At 34.9% G+C, this 21,889-nt stretch overlaps 1 protein-coding gene across 1 annotated transcript in view; it reads right to left on the bottom strand.

Annotated features, from left to right (window-relative positions):
- Positions 1–21,889, bottom strand: part of GABRB1 (gamma-aminobutyric acid type A receptor subunit beta1) — a 408,404-nt gene that overhangs the window by 126,420 nt on the left and 260,095 nt on the right. The window lies entirely within an intron of this gene.

Below are 21,889 nucleotides of genomic sequence, written 5' to 3'. Positions count from 1 at the left end.
ATTCTATGGCCCTTCTTATACTTACTAGCATCTAGCAATATCTGTGACAATATCTACAGCAAGTCTGGCCTTATGAGTAGGAGGAGATCAACACTATGCATCAAAACCTGTCTCCCTCTCCTGCTATAACATAGTAATAAAACAACAAAAATGACACGAATAGTAAAATCCACCCTCCATGACATTTGGGGCCTCACATTCCCCACTTTTAGAGAGATTTGTCAGATTCTTAAAAAAATCTGACAAATTGAGAACTCTGAGAACCTCATCTACCTATACTCAGCAGGTAACATATAACCAGTAAGGAAGCACTACCCGAGGATTGGTGTTCATACCGTATTTACCAGCTTCTGTTCTCCACTCAGCTTATTTGTTTATGCAAATCCCAGGACCTTGACTCTAGATATCCTACTAGGGTGCACAGACTATAGAACCAAAAACAATCTCTCAAGGTCTTTTCATATTAAAATGTTTTTCCTCTCTTATTAATGCAGCTTGGATATTAGAAGTCCTTGGGGGAAACTCTACTCTAAGGAGAAAAGCATGAGTTCATAAATTGTCCAGCTAAAATAAGTAGACTTTCTCTTAATGGTTCAAAAATACAACTGCATTGAAATGACCCTTGAGCCACCAATGTGAGAGAAGACGTCATTACACTGTGAATCTCTTGAAAAGTTGGCAGGGGAGTGTAGCTAAAAGTATCCCAGTACCAATTATTCAGTGCAAAGTTGAACTTAATTGGGTCAAGCAAGCATCCCTCTTTCTCATTCCCCTGTCCAAGGAACTCACAACTTTCAATCTCCAGAGTGCAGTTCTGTTCATCCAGAGGATGAACAAGTTTCTTAGAATGTGGAGTCTGAGAGTAACTTAAATTCCTGTGGTTAGTCCATGCTTGTAAATATTTAGTATCACTTTGGAATTGACAAAGTACTTTTTAAAAAAAAAATTACATGATCCTTCTCCAAAAGTAATGTGTAATCATAATTTAAAGAACTCAAGAGATTCAAATTTAGTTGTGTTTCCTTTCTACCTTAATCTCCAAGAACTACAACATTGGACATTTTCCATAAATACTCTGTGTGCAAAAGAAGACACATATGTCTTCTTAAGGGGAAACGTCTTAGATAGCAAACTACCATGTTCCCTGTTCTGAACCTTGCTTGGATTTGGTTCTATGTCAGCAAATAATAAGCTGTCTTTAAAAAATTTACTACAGCAGGTTCAGCTGTATGGAATAATAATAATAATAATGATAATAATTTATTTTTCCAATCACACTTCAGTGGGCATTTACATCATTTCCTATTTTTTTACTTTTACAGATGAAGATGCTCTGAATATATTGATATATTCTACTATCTCTGATTATATCTGTTGGCTGTTTCTAGGAAGGGAATTTTTAGAAAAAATGGTATGTACACTTAAAATTATGCTACATTACCCTTCACAGAGGTTATGCCAATTTATACTCCCCCATCAACAGTGTATTATTAAACAAAGTATTTCTCAAACCTATGATTTTTTGTGGCTGCTAAGACAAGTTATTATTTTGGTCATTTGTGCTAACCTAAGTGATACCTTCTTAAAAACATTATTGAGAAATACACTAGCTGTTTCCAATTTCTCTTTGGCTTTCCTTACCAAAAGAAAGAAAGTTTAGAGGTGCCTGGATGGCTCAGTCCATTGAGCAGCTGACTCTTGATTTCGGCTCATGTCATGAACTCAGGATCCTGAGATCACCTGATCACCCCGTGTGGGGCTCCATACTCAGTGGGAGGCCTGATGTAGGTTCTGTTTCTCCCTCTCCTTCGTACCTTCCCCCAACTTGTACTCTCTCTCAAATAAATGAATAAATCTTTTTTAAAAAATGAAAGTTGACCAAGGTAAACATTTGCATGTTTCCTTTGAAGTCTGTCTTAGACAGGACTTTGTTCAATTTAATCAGATTTATTGGAGGATTATATAAGAGCAGAAGGAATTCTAAAACTCAATTAAAAATTTCTTCAAAGTACTTTATAAAAAATATGAAGTTGTATTCCAGAATTTAACCCATAAAAGTATTTTACTAGATGCCTTATTCCTCCCCACTCCCATTATCACATGAATTAATTTTTTCACTTAATAATATATCATGAATATCTTTTGTTGCCATAAAATACAATTCCACAACATTATTTGTATGGCCTGCATAATATCTCAAACACCCTCAATAAGATGACACAATGAATATTTAAAATGCTTTAAAAATCACCCATCTACTATATCTACTATATTCTTTGTTTAATAGCTGCTTATGAATTAAAAATTCAGGAGGATATGATCATTCCCTAGAAATTAATAGTGTGGCCAGCCCTATGATCCCATGACATAGCCAGTAATTCTCAACCAGGGATTATTTTTCCCCTACAGGGACATTTGACAATATCTGGAGACATATATTTGACCATGAGACTGGGGACAGAGGCTTGCTACTGGCATCCAGTGGGTAGAGGTCAGAGTTGCTGCTAAAACACAGTGCCCAGGATAGCACCCAACAATAATGAATTACCTATTCCAAAGTGTCAGTGGTGCCAAGGTTGAGTAACCCTGCTACCATGGTGGTTTTCAAATATTTTTCCTCTGAGGACAATTTTAATAAAAGGAAATCTTCCAGAGAACCTCAATATATAAAATACAAATGAAATGAAACCATGTTTTGTAAATATAAAATTATCTTATAAATTCAAATGTTGACCTCTATTTTAATGGGCACAGAAATTTGAAGGCAGGGAGTACAATGAGAATTATGGTCTTAAATCTCTCCCAGCACCAGTTACTTTTGTGTTGAGTTTTATTCGTATAGTATCAAACTATTCTCATAAAGAAGGAAACATTTGCTTCTAAAATTTTACTTGACTGGCCACGGGCTTCTTTGAATTAGTAGGGGGGACCCCCCAGGTGATAAAGGAACCTCCTCTATACTCAATCACTCCTTTGTGAAGGTTCAGATACATCTGTAGATGGTTGGACTCTAGTAGGTGTTTAATTATGGATTAAAGGGAAGCTTTACTTGTTGCTTTATGCTCTGCATAAGTTAATCTGGTAGCAAAAGTTAATACTATGATGGGTCTTGAATGCATTAAAATGTAGCATAGGACGCATTACAGTGTGCATGCTTCTTATTATAGTTTAAAATTATAATATTTAAAAATCAAATTAAAATCAAATATTTATGGAACTATGGAAGTTCTTTAGGAATACTTGAGAGCATCATTTGAGTCCTGTTGGTCAGTCTATCACATTTAATTGACTTCATTTCCAGACATGTGTCCTCAAGTGCGTGAACCACATCATATCAGAATAAGGACATGCATTGAAATCTTTTGTTGAACCACTGATTCACAAATTGTGAAGCTCTGGAATTTTTACAAAGCAATTTGAAAAACCAAAAAAGCATTGTATATAAATGAACAACAAATGTTTCATGGGTATGTGTACTAGAGTTGTGAGTGATTAAAAAAAAAAACCTTTTGTAAAGCATAACTGAATTTACTGTTGCTGTTTGTTATGATCAATCCATTTGGCAATCAATAGATTTAATATCTAATTGATAATCATCTTGTTGTATAGTTTTCATCACACCAGAGGCTGGCTCACAATCTGATGATTTTTCAACTAGTATCACTTGGACCAGTTTCCTTCTGCCTCAAGTTCTTTACTTGAGGAACTACAGAACACGCATGAAATAAATCGAAGAAGACACAAAAAGATGGAAGACCATTCCATGCTCTTGGATTGGAAGAATAAGCATTGTTAAAATGTCTATACTGCCTAGAGCAATCTATACTTTTAATGCCATTCCGATCAAAATTCCGCTGGTATTTTTCAAAGAGCTGGAACAAATAATCCTAAAATTTGTATGGAATCAGAAGAGACACTGAATTGCTAAGGAAATGTTGAAAAAGAACTGGGGGCATCACGTTACATGATTTCAAGCTTTACTACAAAGCTGTGCTCACCAAGACGCATGGTACTGGCATAAAAACAGACACATAGACCAGTGGAACAGAGTAGAGAGCCCAGATATGGACCCTCAACTCTATGGTCAAATAATTTTCGATAAAGCAGGAAAAAATATACAGTGGAAAAAAAGACAGTCTCTTTAATAAATGGTGCTGGGAAAACTGGGCAGCTATATGTAGAAGAATGAAACTTGACCATTCTCTTACACTGTACACAAAGATAAACTCAAAACAGATAAAAGACCTCAACGTGAGACAGGAATCCATCAGAATCCTAGAGGAGAACATAGGCAGTAACCTCTTTGATATCAGCCACAGCAACTTCTTTCAAATTTCATTTTGAAACCAAGGAAAGTTAAGTAATCACAACTCAAAAAGAGAAAGAATCATGACAGTTCTAGGAACTTGAGCTGTGAAAAGTGTCTGACTTTCTCTTAAGAACTTGACTTTAGTGAAATAACTTCTTTCTTAGGACCTATCTGTTCCAAATTTCAAATTCTCCAGAAGATTTCATTGGTTCAACTTGGATTAGGTGTCAACTCTTCCAAAATTGTTTAGTAAGAGCTGGAAAGAAAGTTGCGCTTATACAAATGTTGTCACCAGGGACTCACAAAGAATCTCTTATCTCAGGAAAGAAGAAATCATTGAAGCTCAGCCAGGGACCCCTACACACATAGGAATTCATAAGTTTACGTTATGGGCTGTAGAAATGCATGCAACTGAGTATTGGTTTCTGCTAATTTAAGGGTTTGACATTTCTAGATTTTGAAATACTTATGGCTAAGTGAATAGAGTGTCCTGAGCTCTTTGTGAGAAAAAAATTACTGAGCAAGAATTTCTAGGATCATCAGTAGAAAGAGAGATGTCTCTGGGTAGCAGCTCTTCTGTCTTCTGGGTGAGAAGCAACAATGAATACCTCTAAGAATGACTGCTCTGATGTTTCCATTTGTTCACTTTGCCAAATGTGGTTGCTCAATAGTGGTTAGTCACCTCCACAATTGATTAAAACATCCATATGGGAGTGTACTCACAGTGTGGCTGAAGCAGCCTGAAATCCTAAATCTTCTACGAAATCTAACGTGCCCAAAATCACAAAACTGAATGGGTTGAGAGCTTCAAGACTGAAGTGATTTTTACACTTGATCTTAGCCAAAAGGCCGAGAAGCGATGAGACTGAAGTGATTTTTGAATTTTGTTTTTAACTTTCAAACCCAAGTCATTCATTCTGACTGTGTGAAAACATTATTATTGGTTGATAGCAAGTGAAAGTACAATAGAGTAGAACCAGCTAAAGGTAAGAGCTTAACTGACTGTTTTCCTGAACACAGACTTCCCAGAGACACAGATTCATGAAAGCATAACATTCATCTGTCTTCTTTCAAAGGCCTTTCAAATGGCTTACATTATAATCCAATTTATTGACATTTTGAAGGTTAGGTCATTAGTTAGAAACTATGGTCCCATGAGACTTTGGACTGAATGGGAATTATGTTGCTGTAGTATTCATTTATTAAGGTGTATGTTGCATGACCACTGACCTTAAGGTCACTGTAATTGCAAATCATGTATATTTGATGTCTAAGGGTAGTATGACTCTCATTGCTGAAAAAATATAATCCAGGAAGTCTTGGCCTACAAATAGATTAAAACCCAGTCTTCCCCACACCCATGAGTACATAAATATACATATGGAGAGGGCACTTCTGCAAGTAAAAATGTAAACTCAAATTAATGAACAAATTAGGCCATGTTACTGAGAATTTCCTATAATCTTCAACTCTATAGTGGCAAGCTCCCTGTAGAGCAAAATTATACTATTTATACTATCTATATGAAAAAATATGAGGAAGGAGAGAGGAAAAAGAACCTCAAAGTGCTGAATCAAAATTACACCCTCTACAATTGGTGAGATTGATGGTAAGTAGCAGTGATAAGGTAGATATCAGTATCACTTAGGAACGGTGGTTTGAAAAATGGCCTTTTTGGTCTCTGAGCTGCATCCTTAATACATGTCAGGCATAACACCCAGAGAAACTGATGAGGGAAGATGGGTGGGTTAGCCTGAGTCCTAACCAGTGAGTACACAGATCTTCTTCCTTAGCTAACACTTACTGAATGGTGAAAAGAAAATGTATTATTTTCATATTTGGCACCAAGTTTTATTTTAGGTAGGCTACTATGTTTATGAAAATACCTTGGTATTTGAAGGTGAGAGTCTGAGGCTGTGAGACATGAAAGATAAGGAAATGAAAGGAGAGGGGCTCAGTTGTTAAGCATCTGCCTTTGGTTAAGGTCATGATCCCAAGTTCCTGAGATCGAGCCCTGTATCATGCTACCAGCGGGAAGCCTGCTTCTCCCTATCCCAATCCCCCTGCTTGTGTTTCCTCTCTAGCTCTCTCTCTGTAAAATAAGTAAATAAAATCTAAAAAAAAAAATGAAAGGAGATAAACTACTATGTGAGATTTAAGAGTAATTTAAGTTTGGGGAAAGAAAATGATGAAGTAGCAAAATTTTTAAAAAGTTATATTTAATATTTAATTAAAGATTTTGTATTTCTATGATAATCAATTTTCTCTACACCTAAGTTAATACCAAGACACACACATACACACATGCAGGGTAAAGCCTTCTGTAAATGTTTTATTTTTATTCTTGGAAAGGGCTGGATTCTGTATCTTGACAGCATTCATGGAACAGTACTCTATAAATCAAACCAATTCAGTGAAAGCCAAGATTCTAAGTCATAGATGGTAAAATCATGTAAGCCCTTTGGGAAACCTTAGCAATCCTGGAAAGGCACTGGACTCCCACAAATAATGGATTGTGGATTTAAGCTACTCTTACCTAGATATTAAGGACAGATTGATAATAGCTAATACTGTCCATCATCTTATATGATGGACACTATGCTAAGCATTATGCAGATTATATTAGTTTCCTATTGCTGTTGTAAATGTTACCAAAAATTTAGTGGCTTAAAAAACACAGATTTATTCTCTTACATTTATGGAGGGGAGAAATCCTCAAATCAAGGTTTTTTTTTTTTAAGATTTTATTTATTTATTTGACAGACAGTGATCACAAGTACACAGAGAGGCAGGCAGAGAGAGATAGAGGGAAGCAGGCCCCCTGCTGAGCAGAGAGCCTGATGCGGGGCTTGATCCCAGTACCCTGAGATCATGACCTGAGCCGAAGGCAGAGGCTCAACCCACTAAGCCACCCAGGTGCCCCTAAAATCAACGTTTTAACAGGGCTGTGTTCCTTCTAGATTCTCTAGGGAGAATTTATTTTCTTGCCTTTTTTGGCTTCTAGAGCCTGCTTGCTTTCCTTGGCTCATGGCCCCTTCCTCCATGTTCAAAGACCATCATTCCAATCTCCACTTCCGTCTTCACATCCCCTCACTCTCTGACTCCACTGCCTTCCTTTTATAAGAACCCTTGTGATCAATTACACTATATACATCCAGATAATCCAGAATAATCTCATCTCAAACTCTTAAATTAATCACACCTGTTAAGTCCTGTTGACTGGTAAGAGATCATTTTCACTGGTCCTAAGAATTAGGAGATGGACTTCTTTGGAGGGCCATTATTCTGACGACAACATATGCATTATTTAACTTATTATTTACAACTGCATTATTATGTTGATGTCATTTTTAATGCTATGTTCAAAGATAAAGAAACTTACACCTAATGGGGTTACGTTTACATAAGCTGTAAGTGTAACATTGAGATTCACATTCAGATAGGCTAGACTCAAGATCTGAGGTTTATTTTCTCCCAGTTACTACATTCAGGCCAGATAAATCTAAGCAGAGAGCTGTTGGTTCAGTGTAGGAGTTATTTCTCCTATAGACAGTAAAATACATTTTAAAAAATTAAGAGTTGACCTTACCGTATATATATATGCAATGTTCATTATCAGTAATGACTCATCAGTTGTTCAGAACATACTTTACCCAATCAATAATGAGTATACAAATGATAGAGGATGCACCAGGAATCAGGCAATCCTGTAAGCATCAAGGCTACAATGGTGAAAAATATTCAACTCACTTTTATGCTGTCATAATTTTGGGAGTTGGTTGTTTTTAATAGCATCAGGTCTCAGAAGATAGAAGATAAAACCACTGTCTATTGATTTCACAAAATAGCCACATATGATATGCTTACTTCTCAATTGGGTAAGCCATCTTTGCCATTTTCTAGAGATGCGAGTATCTTACATCAGAGAAATGTTTATCTTATCAACATAAGATAAGATTCTAAGATGCCAAGAAATCATGAAAATCAATCAGGAGGAATAGAGTTCAATCCTACACTTAATTCATTGCTGGCAATTTGGACAAAAGTTGCCTTAGCCTGGGTTGGTGATGCTCTAAGAAGAGAGGTGTTATGGAGGTAGATGCAGTGTGGAACAGAGAATGAAAAGAGTGCTATTATATACACACATAAGTTCAATGATTGGTATGTAGTAGTCACACAATTCACCCTAGCTATTATTATGTGCTTCTAAATAAATAAATAAATAAATGTAAGATTACTGATTCAAATACAATACAAATATATTGTAAGATTAATGCATGGTCATTATAAAACATCTGGGAACACAGAAAATTACAGATAAGAGAATACAAATGACACATAATCTTATTACTGCTATCTCATTAATTTCCTTTCTTCTACGTATATTGTTTAGCAATGTAAAATTAGACTGTATTGAATAATTTACTTTTCTGTTTTTTGGTTAACCTTGAAGGTAGGAATTTTCACAAGTTAGCAATAGTCTCCATGAACATGCTTTGAATGAATATTCAATATCTTGTTATACAGATAACTTGTGATATTGAGCCATTCCTCTTGGATGACATCATTAGTTACTCTTTAGTTATGCTTTAAAAAATCTATGCTGAATAAATAGCATTCTCATGGCTACTCTTATATTTTTACTTTTCATGTTTTGATTCCAGGTTTCTGCTTTCTTTTCTCCCTCTGTTTTGTACTTTCACTGCTGAATGTTAATGACACCCTTCTCAGTGCAATCCCAAGCAGTTGTTTTCAGGTAATTAGCTACATACCAAATGTTGTGTAAATGGGCTCATTTTTATTCATTTCTGTCGGGCCAGGGTGATTCATGAACCACTTTGTGAATATGAAAAGCTGTTCATAAATTAGAGAGTCCTGGGGCAGGGGAGCAAAAAAAAAAAATGTAATAATAGGGCAAGAATAATTCATAGACCCAAGCATCCTGTGCCAACTTTAGTCATCTTTTACCTTAGATATCTGGCTGAGTTTAAGACAGACTATTTTTCCCAAATACATCACTATTTTCATATAGCAGTGGAGTATAAGACCATCTTTTACATTTCTATTATGCATAATATTTCCTAATAATGGTTAGCTGAGATCTGTGTTAAGGGGCTGAAAAAAATATGGCTACCTCTTCCAAATCAAAGCATTTTTATTCTCATTATGTTGATCATCAGGAATTTCTGTGATGCACTTTGAAGAACGAAAATAATAACTCACACTTAAACAATGAGAGAGGACTTAAAAATTGAAGTCAAAGTCAAGTCAGATGTTTACCTCGAATGGAAGGCTATGACTTGGTAATCAGTAAGTGCAAATTAGCTAAACAAGGAGTCAGATAGAATTAGGTAAAACAAAGTTGTGGATCTTTCACAATTATTACTTTTTTTCTTTGTATATGTGAACTGAAAATATTGATTTTTTTGTTTGTTTCGTTTTTATGTAAATTCTAGTTAGTTAACATATAGGGTAATATTGGCTTCTGGAGTAGAATTTAGTGATTCCTCACTTACATATAATATCCAGTGCTCATCATAACAAGGGCCCTCCTCTTAAAACCCATCACCAGTTTAGCACATCTCCCCATTCTCCTCACCTCCAGTAACCTGGAGTTTGTCTCTATTGTTAAGAGTCTCTATGGTTTGCTTTCCTCTCTTTTTTTCTCCCTTCCCCTATGTTCGTCTATTTCATTTCTTAAATTTCACAAGTGAAATCATATGGCATTTGTCTTTCTCTGACTGACTTATTTCACTTAACATAATACACTCTAGCTCCATTCACACTGCATGTGGCAAGATCTCATTCTTTTTGATGGCTGAGTAATATTCCATTGTGTGTGTGTGTGTGTGTGTGTGTGTACACACTATATATATACACCATGCATAATAAATATATATACATACATATGTATATCTCACTTCTTTATCCATTCATCAGTTGACAATTAATTTTTTGACTTATTTGCAAATTTGCTCTGTTGCTTTGCCATATGATGGTTTCTCCCAAAACAAAGAGCTCACATATTTACTGAAAGGTAATCAGAGTAATCTTGAAATAGCATTCCTGATGGAGTAAAATAAGGTTCAGCAGTGATACAGCGTTAATATACTATAATGTCTTAGGACAATGGCTTCATGCTGAGAAAAATATAAAACAAAGTAAAACCCAAAGGACATATAAGTTAAGACAGGAGTATACATCATGCAAAGTTTCCAGCTCCCTATCTCAGTAGGAAAACAGGGCTTGGGCCATCATTCTTTTCCTTTTTAAAATATATAATACTCTGTAGATGCAACCATGTCAAAGAAAAATAGGGAGAGAGAAGAAAAAAGGAGGAAAACCAAGAAATAGACTCTAAACTATAGAGACCACAGTGATGGTTACCATGGAGGGATAAGTTAAACAGGTGATGAGATTAAGGAGTGCACTTGTTGTGATGATGTGTTGTATATAAATACTGAATCACTAAATTCTACTCCTGAAACTAGTATTACACTGTTAACTAAGCAGAATTTAAGTAAAAACTTGAAAAAAAAGTTAAGCTACTTGAGAGGTGATTGTGTATTCTGAAAGACAAAAATAGGAAGAGGATTTTATATATTTCTAAGTTATTGAAAATGTATTCCAGATACTGCAATAATAAAATATAATAAATAAAATAGTGAAATAAAATACTATCTTTTGTCCCTGTGCTTTTATAAGCATAAATTCCCAAAATGGAGCTACAAAATAAAATAAGGTTTCTTTTCTATTCATTTTATTATGTATGTATGGCCCAGCCATTCTCCTTTAAGATGCATACTCACTTATACACAAGGAGATGAAAATAAAGTGTTTATCAAGGACTCCTTATAATAGCAAAAACAGGTAAATAGCCCAACTGTCCAGCAAAGCAAAAGGGATACACAACTCTAGTGGATAGGCTGTGGACTACTGACAGCAGTTCAAATGAAAGGACTAGATCTACATGTGAACACATGGGGCTATCTCACATAATGTGTGAGGAAAAAAAAAATAGAAAGGATGCCTATAAAAAGCTACATATACAATAGAATATGACTCAGCCATAAGAATGAAATGCTACCATTTGCAATGACGTGAATGAACCTAGAAATTATTATGCTAAGTGCTAAATTATTATGACTTATTATTATAAGTCAGTCAGAGAAAGATCAATACAATATGATTTCATTCATATGTGGAAATTAAGAAACAAAATAAATGAGCATAGGGAAAAAGAGAGAGAGAGAGAGAGATATCAAGAAACGGACTCTTAACTACAGAGAACAAACTGATGGTTTCCAGAGAGGAGGTGGGTGGGGGCATGGGTGACATAGGTGTTGGGGATTAAGGAGCGCCCTTGTTGTGATGAGAACTGGGTGATGTATAGAAGTGCTGAATTACTGTATTGTACACCTGAAACTAATACTACACTGTATGTTAACTAACTGGAATTTACACAAAAACTTGGAAAAAATAAAATTTTATGAGACCAAATTATATGCCTTAGGAAATCACATGTGTGTGTGTGTGTGTGCAGCAAAATTAAAAAAAAAGTGTACATTGAATTCATAAAAGCAATTTGGGCATAGTAGTGTCTCAGCAGGGAGGGGTAGGGTAAGGAGAAGCAGTAAGATGAGATGAGTTGTAGCAAGTTCTGAAAGTTTTCTTACCCTTCCTCCATATTTTCTTCTCTCTGTCTTTCTTCCTCCCCTCCCCCACCCCTCCTTTGTCCATATATCTGAATAGATAAATCTTCAAATAACCCATCTACACTCTTATTTTAAATGTTGTTTTAAATTAGGTATAGCTGCCTTTCTGTCCCTACCCTAGAATTACTGTTAAAAAGTAAAGGAACACAAAGTATATCTTTCCTTCACATCCTCTATACCTAATTGTAATTAGTAGTGGACGATGATTATAATCTTCTGAAATGAGTCCCATCACTTAAGAGACCTATCAACTTACACAGATTTCCTCACATATATATCTCATATATAATGAATATCATATGTATTTCCTCATATATTTCTCATCACAATTTGCAATTATGCATCTGTTTGATTACTTGTTTCTTGCGTGGCCGCTTGAATAGATGGTAAGTGCCACAGGGGAAATCACCTCTTAATGATTCATTTACTGGTGTCCAGCCCAGTGTCTGGCACAGAATGAAGGTGTACATTAATGGAATTAATATGCAACTTCAGGAAACACTGGAATCATTACTTCTCTAGATAAGAGAGAAAAAGACCACTGTGCTGTTTTTATTAAAAGGCTATCAGTGTTGCTTGGAATACAGATTGAAAATAAAGATCATTTTCCCCCATGCCAACTCAATTTCTTATTAAAAAATCATTTGGGGTCATTTGCTAAGTAAACAGCCAGAGGCTGTTGTCAGTTGGATAATTTTTTAGGGCCGTGAAGCTTCTTTGATGGACGCTTAAATTAAGCCCCGTGTCAGAGTCTGTTTCATTTGCTAGGATTTTTGCCATGTGAGAGAAGAGTGGCCATAACACTAGTATTTGCATTAAAAATGGACATTGGGGAGGGTATGTGCTTTGGTGAGTGCTGTGAAGTGTGTAAACCTGGTGATTCACAGACCTGTACCCCTGGGGATAAAAATATATGTTTATAAAAAATAAAAAATTAATTAATTAAAAAAATTAAATTAAAAAAAAATCCAAATGTAGATATAGGTTCGCAGACACCCTCTTGCCTTGCTACTGAGAGATCTTACACACGAGGTCTCAAGGTACAAAAAGTTGGTTTCCTTTCCAGAAGCAAAATGGGGGCTGTCATTACCACATAGGTGAATGGAAGGGGACTTCAGTGTTTCGTCTGTGTCAGATTTCTCTCTAGTGATTGGTGAGTAGACCAGGGAATGGACTTTTTCTATGTGAAAAGCAAGAATTTACATAGTATGAGATTTTTGTTTTTAATCATTAAAACACTAAATTTACACCAGTATCATTAGAATGCTAGCTTCATAGGCAGTTAATAAGTAATAATTTGGGTTGTTTGGATGATTTTCCAATTGAAAAAGTGAAGAAAAATGAAGGAATGTTTGGACAAACTAGAACTGAAGCATACATGGACATAAAGGAAGAAACTTAAAATAGGTTGTGATAAGGGATAACATGCTGTTGTTCTTATGTATGTAAATTATGTATAAATAGCATAAGTCCAATTCTAACTATCATCATCTTTCTCCACTGAATATTAGCGATGCACATTTACCTCTGTTTATTTCTATTTACACTGAAATCCTTAATTGATGGTTATACCTGAAGAAGGTTGTGATTAATTTCTTAAAAGACAAGTGCAATCAAATTACATAATTTAGAGCATTTTTAAAGAGTAGTCCTTCCTTTTTAAAAAAGGAAGTTTTAGACTCTGGAAATTCAGAGTAAATAAATGTATATTACTCCTAGTATAATACCCTGTCTCACCACCACCTGTCAAACTAAAAAAAATAACATAACAAAAATACTAGAAATGTCCTTTACTCAGAAAGGATACATGAGCACATACACGGGTTGCGAAGTTAAAATATTTCCTTCTAAACAAGGGAAATGATGTATATAGTTTTGCTTATGTTGCCTTAAACATAAAGTGATTTCTCTGACCATTAACCTCGAGAATAATAAAGTTCATTATGATCATTTTCAGGTTTCTGGAAACCTGAATATTCAGTGAACTCTGGTAATTAATTACTCTGAACAAGACTGTTTAAGCAGCTTGACCATTTAAATGAATAAACAAATTGTATAGCCCTTTAATCCAAAAACTGTATAAATTTCTTCAAAGGACACCATAAGAAAATGAAAATGCAAGTCCCAAACTGCAGGAAAATATTTGCAAATTATGTATCTGATAAAAGATTTGCATCCAGAATGCACAGAGAAGCTCTTACAATTCAGTAATAATGCAAGCCGATGTTTTAAAGGGTAGATCTGAATAGACATTTCATCAGAGAAGGCATATGAATAAGCCCATGGAAAGGTGCCCAACGTCATGAGTTATTAAGAAATGCAAATGAAAACTGCAGAGAGAACCCTACTGGCTCACCAGAATGACTGTAATCAAAAAGAGGAAGTACCGAGCACTGGTGGAAAGGTTGAAAAACTGGAATCCTCATACATTACTGGGAATGTAAAAAATGCAGCCACTTTAAACATCAGTTTGGCAGTTCCTTTAAAAGTTAAACATGCTTGCAGGCAACCTGGGTGGCTCTGTCAGTTGGGTGAACAACTTTTGCTTTCAGATCAGATCGTGGTCTTAGGGTCCTAGGATCAAGGCCCCTCCCTGATCTTGGTACTTCGGGTCTGGATGAAAATCTTTTATTGGATAAATATGAATCTTGTACCAGTATTCATCATTAAGATTACAGTAAATGGTACATTTGAAAACAGTCAGGACTTATAATGTCGCTTATGTAAACAGAAGGTATTACTGATAGAAGAAAGTGTAAATAACATCTCCCCTTAAGAGTCATGTCTCAATATTTCACATTCAGATTTTTTACACATCAACTGCTTTATTTAATAGAACAATTTACATGTTGCATATAATACTACAAATAGAAATATGAGAAGGAAGAGTATGTACTTTGTTTATATTATTTCCCCAAATCTTTATGGTATCCTTCAACGTTGGGAATTGTTTTTGGGTTAGGAAGAAAGTCTCTCACATTAGAGGAGGAAATCACAATATGACCATAGTTTTGTGTTTCTTTGTTGACTCTGGACCTGTGGCAAAAGCATAGATCTGAATTTACAAGCACTTTATGTGTATTTGTATCTGTAATTCAAAAAGTCCTACTGTAGGGAAACTTGTGAAAGATTTTGGAATGAACCAGAAAGATTACTAGATGTCTAGTAGTCAAGATTATCTCACTTTTCATTGTCTAACAGCTATTTTGCAACTCTATACACTGTAGAAAAATAATGCAAACAATTCTTATCCATTGAAGTGCAATGGTACTTGATTATTGCCCTGTGAATAATTGGTCAATTTTGTCAGTTTGCATCTATTTGTAAATTCTTTTCAGTGTGCTGTGTCTTTTCAGTATATTTTCCCCTTGGATTCTCCTTTGAACTGGATATAACAACTACTTCTCTCATTAATTGAGTTGTTGAAATCTTTGACACATGTTTGTTCCATATTCTTATATGATTTTTTATATTTGAAATGGCTGTCCTTCAACAGTTTTGATGGTAATCTATCAAGATGATCAATGGATTTACCCAACAGAGCCAGGTAACATGTGTTACCAGAAAAGGACATCTTCCAGGTGACTTAAGCTCAGGCATATCTTTTTCTTGGCTCTCAGGAGTGAAATATGTATTTACTGATCCATTTTAAGATGAAACATAAGAATGTAACTTTGTTGATTCTGTTTCTCTTTTTATTCCCTCATACTGATTTTTTGTTTTATTTTTGTTTCTTGTTTGTTTATAGCCAGTACAGTATTCCCCACTGGTGATAGCAATGATTGGGAATCTGGTTTCATGGTCTGACCTTTTAGTGATTTCTGTAAATAGGTTAATGGATTATAGAGTTAGAGTTCTATACTCTGTTGGATGAGAGACACTAGAGAGTCTGGTTTGTTAGTCTTTTTGTTTGTTTTATTTGTCCATTTAGAGCTCAAGTCAATTAAGAATCCTGTGCTCAGTGCTGTCAAAAGCAGCTAATGAATGTCTGGACCTTGAATTTCTTTGTTTATTATTCCTTTACCTGCGGCAGAAGTATAGATCTCAATTTATAAGCATCTTTGTGTCTCTGTATCTGTAATTCAGAAGGGTTTTTACCTTTCATTATAAGAGAGTATTAATAAATTAGATTATAAAGCCTTTTATATGTACTGATTGATTTAGATAAATAAGTGCTAATCAAAATCAAATATTCCTAAATTACTAGAAAATAAGGAAAAACACAATTCTAATATTTAAAAAATTCTAGCCTTAAAATATTTTCTTAGAGAAGCTAACTCAGAAATATTTTAAGGATCTAAGTTCACCTAATTAAGATAAATATTTGGTCAATGGATTTAGTTCAAGAATTTTGATTTAATATAAAACAGGTATACCTTTTCTGTTTTATTAAGTAAAATGCAAGCATAAATTTTATTATACTTTTGTTTGCTTTCCTTAAACTCATAAAAGTTTACTGACAATTAAGTTAATATAATTAAATATTATATAATATTTAAGATAAAAAATATAAATATGTGTTCAAATCAGTTGAATCATTATTCTGACAAAGTTTATTTCAACAACAATTATGTTTCATAATATGTCATCATGAAGATAATTTTCACATATCTAGCTTAAAATCTTGGACTGATATTGAGTTAATTAATGGATAGTCATTATTGATAATTCCTAAGTAAATAGAATAATATTAATTTCTGAGCATAATTTTACATTTATATTTGATTCTTATTTTTATGCTATGGACTGGCCATAGCTTTGAGGATATTAATGAAAGTATTTATTTTTGCCACTTTAAAAAGATATTAAAAGGATATATATGCCTGTAAAAACTTGTGTTATATGTGTTCATGAGCTCTGCTAGTCTCCTGAGATACTTATGTTAGATAAATAGTTTTCAATTTTCCATACCCTAGTTTTTTTTTTTAAATAAAATATACATTTATTTCTTTGGTTAAAAGTTATAATTTATAGGACTAGCTAAGCCTATTCCAGGAGTAACAGTGACAAAGAAATACATCTGTATTTATGTCTTCATTCCTTCAGTCAAGGAAAAAAGGGTAGTTTTTATTCTAAGGCCTAACATAGTTTTCAAATTCTTTCATCTCCTGATATATTTACACTTTAAATCTCAATATTTACTACATTTGAGATTAAAACCAAGGAAAAAATGTAATATATATTTATTGATTCATTTTAGGAGAGCAGTGATGAATGCATGGTATGGTAACATCTTAATGCTATTGTAAAAATATTTCTGAATAGTTCTGATTACACAGACTCCTTTATAAAGAAGCAATGTGCTAAAATGAGGAGTATCTGTTCCAAAATATGAAAAAGCAAAAAACTTGGGAAGTGAATTTTATTGCCTTGATTTATAACTGAATCTGACAATAAGCTATGAAATGTGTTAAAATTTTAGCAAAGTTCAACTAATGTAGATGAGTTTGCTTATTGATTTACTGATTAATGCCTTTTTCTACAATATGAAAATTATTCTTTATCTTCTATATAATGGGCTACTTAGCAAACATTCTATCTTATTTGTCTGTGCTTTATATTTACTTTAATACATCCTTGATTGTTTAAGAAGAAGAAGAAAAAAATCCAAATCTGGCACCAATGACCCTTTCTTAATCAAATATTCCAGGGTGCCTGGATGTCTCAGTTGGTTAAACCTTCAACTCTTGATTTTGGCGCAGGTCATGATCATAGGGTCTTGAGATCAAGTCCCATGTTGAGCGCAGCACTCAGTGGGAGTATGCTTGAGATTCTCTCTCTCTGTGCTCCGAAATAAATAAATAAATAAATAAATAAATAAATAAATGAAATCTTTTAAAAAATGTTCAAATCTCTGACAACTCTTGATTGGCCATTCTTAACTCAGATCGTATATATCTACATCCATATTTACACATACACTGACACCTACACCTGCATCTGTTATATCTTTTACATGTAAAACTATCTGTTGGTTTTCACAGAGGACCTCAGAAAAAAATCGCAAAGTAATTTTGTAAAAATTGCATGTGAAGAGTTATCAAGTAAGAAGATGTGCTCATTCTGCCCCCAATTAAATTTGTATTGGTAAAATGTTATTAACATAAATATTTCAGAAGTGTAGGCTTTATGGAAAGTCTCTGGAATTCTGTTAGTCATCTTGTTTTCCACCACATGCATGAACCTTAGGAAAAACACTGGTCAAAACTTTTAACCAAACAGCTCTCTCTAGTTTTCCAATTTTTTTCACTCCTGATGGTGCTTTACCTGAAGATATTAAGCAACAACAGTATCATATTTTCAGTCATAATTTCAGTTGTTATTCGAAGTTTTTATTTTCCCACAATCTTATTTCATTAATATTACTCTAGCATTTTGTAGGTCCACATGTGCTATCAGGATCTACTTCTAGACAAAATTGTAAAGTAGTGATGACAATGTGTTAGCATTTCTCACTGCATTTGAGGGCCGTATATTTCATTTGCTAGATCTTGTTAATCTCAGCACAACTGAGTTCTGGTCCCTGAGTCTCATTCCCTGAGCCCCATTCCCTTAGTCTCATTCCCTGAGTCCTATTCCCTGAATCCCATTCTGAATCCCATTGCCTGAGTATCATTCCCTGAAGTTCCTTTCCCTGAGTCCTACCTCCTGAAGGTTATTAATATTCATTTCTATCTCATTTCTTCTTCTGGATAGTACAAAACTATAAAATAGTTTAAATGTAGGGACCCATAAAAGCCCAAAGGCTAGAAATAATGGAGGCAGGGGTAGGATCAGGTTTTTGGATCATTTATGTCTTGTCATGATTTAACTTACCCACCTCATCTGTATAGAGAGGCAATAAGGCTAGCAAACTGTCTTGTAACATGTTTGGACTTCCATTTCTTATCCACTATTCCCCTATAATTTCAACAGTTGAATCTATCAACTGGTAGATGAAACTCCTAAAAAATAAGGCACATACTATTTTAGGGAGTGGCCAATTTACCTTAGTGTGCACAGATAAGAGGGCAATAGAAAAAACCTTTTATGTGGTGGAATTTAATTAATTTTCCCTAAATTCAGGCTGAAGGTTGAAAGCAGAATGGGTAGGTTATTCACAACATTTAGTGTGTTATAATCTATGAGAAATCCACCCCCCAAACAATATAGCAGCAAAGTCTTCGATTTGTGATTACCGTTTCAGATTTCAATTACAACTATGAGGTAATAAGATTGCTATATGTCAGTTGGATCTTATTCCAGAGATAATACACTTTTTTTTTTCCCCAGAGTGAGCTCATTTCAAATAATAGTTTCAAAATGGAAACAAAAACTGGCAGGAATAAAAGCTCTTGAAAATTTGGCATTTCTCTAGTTTTTACTCAGACAGAATGGGGAATTGAAAGGGTCTCTGTGGACAGATGGTCTCTGTTTCACATCATCACAGATGATAATGGCTCCTCAGGGAAGAGTCAAAGAATCCCTTCATTGCTGATGTGTCCGTCTCCTTAGCTCGGAAGATAAAAACTCTCTGAAAAAAAGTCTCTGGTGTTGATTCCTTCACTCACTTACTCACTCATATTTATTGATCCTTTCTATGCAAAGCACTGTGATGGTAAATGTATGTAAAATAAAAACATGCATTATATGTATAAATAGTGTATAATATTAGAAATATGAGATATGGATGTAATCTTTATTCAACAATGTGACTCTAGGTAGTTTGCCTCTGTTTATAGTCAGTGTCTCTTAATTACTGATGTTGGACAAGTTATGTTACCTGACTTCAGTTACGTGACTCAGTTTCCTCCTTCCTAGGCTTAGATAAAAAAGTACTTGTAAGCATTTAGAAAATTGCCTGAGAGGTCAAGGGCTCAATAACACTTGCTATTATTAAAATGATTTTATTACTCACTACAGGAGCTTCCAAATCACTGAACATCTCAGTCATGGAACTAATACATTACAGGAGCTTCCAAACACTTGGAAAACATCTCCAGGACAGAAGTTCTGTCTTTAAGGTGTAAATAATCTCATGGATAGCATAGACATATTTACATCAATGCTCTGTGATTAGTACTAATATAAATGTGTGTGTGGGAAATTTGCTAGCTAACTATGGATGCATAATAAATTACCCCCCAAATTCAGCATCTTAAAACAACAAATATTTGTCATCTCAGAAATTCTGTGGGCCAGGAATCAGGCTTTGTTGTATTTGGCAGCTGTGCCTCAGGGTTGTTCACAAGGTTGCAATCAAGTTATTGGGACTGTGGTCTTATCTGAAAGTTTGACTGAAGGAGGATGCACCCCAAGCTCACTCAGAGGGTTATTAGTTAGGATTTGGTTCCTCACATGCTGCTGGGCTGGGGCCATATTTCCTTGCTGGCTGTTAGCTGGAGTTCTCCCTCTGTTCTTTGTCACATAGAGAAACTCTCAAATGGCTTCCATTACAGAAAATGAGAAATAGCAATAAAAGGCCAGTTGGATAGAAACAAGTCTTTTTAAAACCTAATCTCAGAAGTGATAGTATATCACCTTTGCTACAGTCTATAGCTTTGAAATTAATCACTAGGTATAGCCATACTCAAGGGAAGATAATTATACATGATGTGAATACCAGAAGATAATCATTGGGATCCATATTAGAAGCTGCTGAATACAGGGCAAAATGTTGAAACAAAGAGCATACTGGCCAAATAGAAAGACTTTAAAAATAAGATGAGTATGATCTGGATTTTAAGACATAAACAGTTATATATGGGAAAGATGTAGAGAAGTTACATGTTGGGCATGGGGGAGAAAATATGTGCAAAAGCATGTGAAAGAATCTGGGTGTCATATGAGATATTATCTTGGTGTTCTGGTACCTTCTAAACACACAAGTGAATGAACTTTCTAGAGGTCATGGAACAGAAAGTTTTACAGACCAAATCAAAATATTTAAATACTTAAAATATTAAATCATTTCAAGATAAAATGAAAAAAAAAAAAGAGAAAATGAATGGGACAGCTTACACTTAGAATAAGGTGCAAGTAGGTATAAGAAACTCACTACCTAAACTCTGGGACATACAGAGTTCATAAGCCCTCCCTCTCTTTGCTACCTCAGGCATCCCCAATGATGGCATGAAAGGGCTAGAGTTGAGGTTCAAGACCGTAACCCCCAGATACTCCGGGCCACTGAAATGTAAGAGGTATATAGAGGCAATTAGATCTAACCATAGTTGTGTCTTGGTAATTAGCTCCTTGAACAACCATGGGTTTTATTTGTATTTCTTTTTTTTTTTAAAGATTTTATTTATTTATTTGTCAGAGAGAGAGAGGAGCTAGAGCGAGCACAGGCAGACAGAGTGGCAGGCAGAGGCAGAGGGAGAAGCAAGCTCCCTGCCAAGCAAGGAGCCAGATGTGGGACTCGATACCAGGACCCTGGGATCATGACCTGAGCTGAAGGCAGCTGCTTACCCAACTGAGCCACCCAGGTGTCCCTTATTTGTATTTCTTTTTTTTTTAATTAAATTTATTTATTTTCAGCATAACAGTATTCATTATTTTTTCATCCCACCCAGTGCTCTGTGCAATCCGTGCCCTCAATAATACCCACCACCTGGTACCCCAACCTCCCACCCCCCTGCCAGTTCAAACCCCTCAGATTGTTTTTCAGAGTCCATAGTCTCTCATGATTCACCTCCCCTTCCAATTTCCCTCAACTCCCTTCTCCTCTCTAACTCCCCACGTCCTCCATGCTATTTGTTATGCTCCACAAATAAGTGAAACCATATGATAATTGACTCTTTCTGCTTGACTTCTTTCACTCAGCATAATCTCTTCCAGTATTTCTTGAATAGAACATGTGTGGGGCCAGAACGGGGCTTTTGGGTGT

The sequence above is a fragment of the Mustela putorius genome, unplaced genomic scaffold (assembly GCF_011764305.1).
Source record: "Mustela putorius furo isolate JIRA1106 unplaced genomic scaffold, ASM1176430v1.1 tig00000430_pilon_pilon_pilon, whole genome shotgun sequence".
Classification (NCBI taxonomy): domain Eukaryota; kingdom Metazoa; phylum Chordata; class Mammalia; order Carnivora; family Mustelidae; genus Mustela; species Mustela putorius.
Note: the sequence above shows the minus strand (reverse complement) of the source record. Positions and strands in the feature narration are given on the sequence as shown.